This window comes from Cervus canadensis, chromosome 17, assembly GCF_019320065.1.
Source record: "Cervus canadensis isolate Bull #8, Minnesota chromosome 17, ASM1932006v1, whole genome shotgun sequence".
Classification (NCBI taxonomy): domain Eukaryota; kingdom Metazoa; phylum Chordata; class Mammalia; order Artiodactyla; family Cervidae; genus Cervus; species Cervus canadensis.
In genome coordinates, this window is record NC_057402.1 from 41,356,336 (window position 1) to 41,359,414 (window position 3,079).

Here is a 3,079-nt window from a genome sequence, read left to right on the forward strand (position 1 = left end):
TGATCCCCGGGTCAGGAAGATCCCCTGGAGTAGGAAATGGCAAACTTGTTCCAGCATTCTTGCCTGGAAAATCTCATGGACAGAGAAGCCTGGTGTGCTGCAGTCTATGGGGCCGTAGAATCGGCTGAGCACGCACGCACTTTGTGTTAGGCAACTCCATTAGTCACTGGAGACAAAAAGATGACTCTACCATCCGATGACAGACTGGGAACATGTATAAGTAAACAGAAGATTACAAGAACTTGGTAAACCAATAGAAGGGAAGTCAAGGGTACCACAAGGACTCATTGGAGGGGTGCCACCCAGACTAGAAGAGTCAGGCTGGGGGAGAAAGGACAGGGTGAACTGTCCAAGGAGACACAGCTGTGCAAGAGCTCAGGTAAAAAGAGAATGACACGAGAAGGACTCTGCAGGTGCTATCATGGGTGGAAAGGAGTCTGCGGGGAGCAAGGGACCAGATCATCTAGAACTCTCTCAATTAGGAGTCTGGCTTTTATCCTAAAGTCAATGGGGAAACCATGGAGTGTTGCAAGTGAGCAATAACTAAGATATTTGTATTTGAGAAATCCAAGTGGAGGTTACAAGGAAAAGCAGAGGTTGATCTCTGAGCATCCTCCAGGACACCAGGATTGAGCAGCTGGTAGAAAGGCTGAGACTTTATGAGGGAGCCATGGGCAACCAGGGCCCTCTGCAAAAGGGCTCAGACCAAAGGCCCAAGAGGAAACCTACAAAAATGGTCATTGGTACAGTTTAGTGGTTTGGTGCTTTTTTAATTTTTGGTCGCCCCATGCAGGATCTTAGGTCCCTGACCAGGGATGGGACCCATGCCCACTGCATTGGGAGTCTTAACCACTGGACCACCAGGCAAGTCCTGGTACAACGTTTTCTTTTTTTAATGGAGTTGGTCAGCATTTCAACCTCAATAGGCAGAGGGACTCCATCCTAGAAATTCATTCATTTTCTGTAGCCAAGTGGCTGAGAATTCTAGGCTCCACCAGACAGACCTTGTGTTACCCTTATTCCACTCCTTTCTAGTCTGTGTCCCTGGGTAAGTGGTTTCACTTCAGCATCTTAATCTGTAAAAGGAGAACAACTCTTCACACTTCAAAGTATTGCTTTAAGGACTGAGAGATGCAACGTAAAGTTCTTCACATACACAGGGGCTCAAAAGATGCTGGCTCTTGCTTCTTTCATTGAACAAATGTTTATGGAGTATGCTGGCTACCTGCTAAGGATGACAGAGATGAAAAAGTCCCAGTTCTTGCCTGGAAGGCTCCCAGTCTGTCAGCCAGCTCCACTCCCAGCCACATGCATCTTCAAGTACCCCAGCCTAGCTCTAAAGTGAAAGTGAAGGTGTTAGTCGCTTCAGTCGTGTCTGACTCTTCACAACCCCACGGACTGTAGCCTACAAGGCTCCTCTGTTTATGAAAATTTCCAGGCAAGAACACTAGAGTGGGTGTTCTTCTCCAGGGGATCTTCCTGACCCAAGGATCAAACTCAGGTCTCCTGCATTGGCAGACGAGTTCTTTACTGTCTAAGTCACCAGGTAAGCTCAGAGCTAGGAGATCTCCAAAGGTGGTAGGCAGCTGGGCCCAGGACTCCTCTGCAGGTAAGCTGATCCTAGCAGCCCCACCCAGGGCTCCTGATTAAAGGCCAGGCTAGCAGCTTGAATGAAGGGGGGAAAAGCTGTTCTACTTTCAGTAGAGCAAAGCTGGTCCAGAACAGCCTTAAACCCTACATCAACACTACTCAGAATTAACGAGCAGAAAAGAATATGACCCTTAAGCCTTGGAACAAAGCCCACTCTTGAAGGCACCTGCAGTCTCTAACTGAAAACTACCCTCCAGCAGCACCAAAAATAAATTTCATGAAGTCCCCACTTAAATTATATGCAGTCACCTGGCACCGAGAGTAGGAAAGACCAGTTCTGATGCCAACCTCCTTCCCTTGTCACGAATTTGATCAACTCCAGGAACAATAAAGAGTTGGACCATAAGCATGGCTAAGCACAGAACAATCGATGCTTTCAAACTGTGGTGCTGGAAAAGACACTTGAGAGTCCCTTGGACAGCAAGGAGATCAAACCAGTCAATCCTAAAGGAGATCAACTCTGAAAACTTATTGGAAGAACTGATGCTGAAGCTCCAATACTTTGGCTACCTGAGTTGACTCATTGGAAAAGACCCTGATGCTGAGAAAGACTGAGGGCAGGAGAAGGTGGTAACAGAATGTGATGGTTGGATGGCATCAACTCAATGGGCATGAGTCTAAGCAAACGCTAGGAGACAGTGATGGACAGAGAAGCCTGGCGTGCTGCAGTCCATGGGGTCACAAAGAGCTGGACACAACTAACTGAACAATAACAAAAAACTACAAAGATCACAAATAGTCAAAGGCCTAGACTAGAGGATTCTTATCAACAGTATTTATGGTGCTTATCTCGATCTCTTGAAATCCGTACTCCCTTTCTATCACTTGTTCTGTATTTTAAGCTTATCTCCATATTCCCAGCTCCCAGGACAGAATCAGTCTTAAGAAATGGCCATGGAGATGGTGAAATGGAGATGGGTGAAGAGTCCTAGTATCTCGACATCCCCTGAGGCATCAATTAACGTTCTATCTTCTCTAAGCAGTATGGGAGCCGTTCTCTTTTCAGATGGAAAAAAAAATGGGCCAGAACAGCGGAGGAGGAACAATTTAGGTTAGGTAATTAGGAAATGCTTCAAAAAATCTAAATGAATTTCCACTGGACCCTGCAGAACTCACTTCTCAAAGTGTTAAGAAGGTAGAAACACATCTAGTTTCTCAGCCCTGAGACTTAACAATTCATGGACATTCACATCATATGGAATTTCATGAACATGTTTACATAGGAAAAGATTTAAAAAATTGTCAAGCCTCTATTTTGTAATCCACCTTCTGATTATTACCTGTCTATCTACACATCCACCTAAATGTGTTATGCTGTGCTAAGTCACAGGAGTCATGCCCAACTCTTTGTGGCTCTGGATCATAGCCCACCAGGCTCCTCTGTCCAGGGGATTCTATAAGCAAGAATACTGGAGTGGGTTGCCATGCC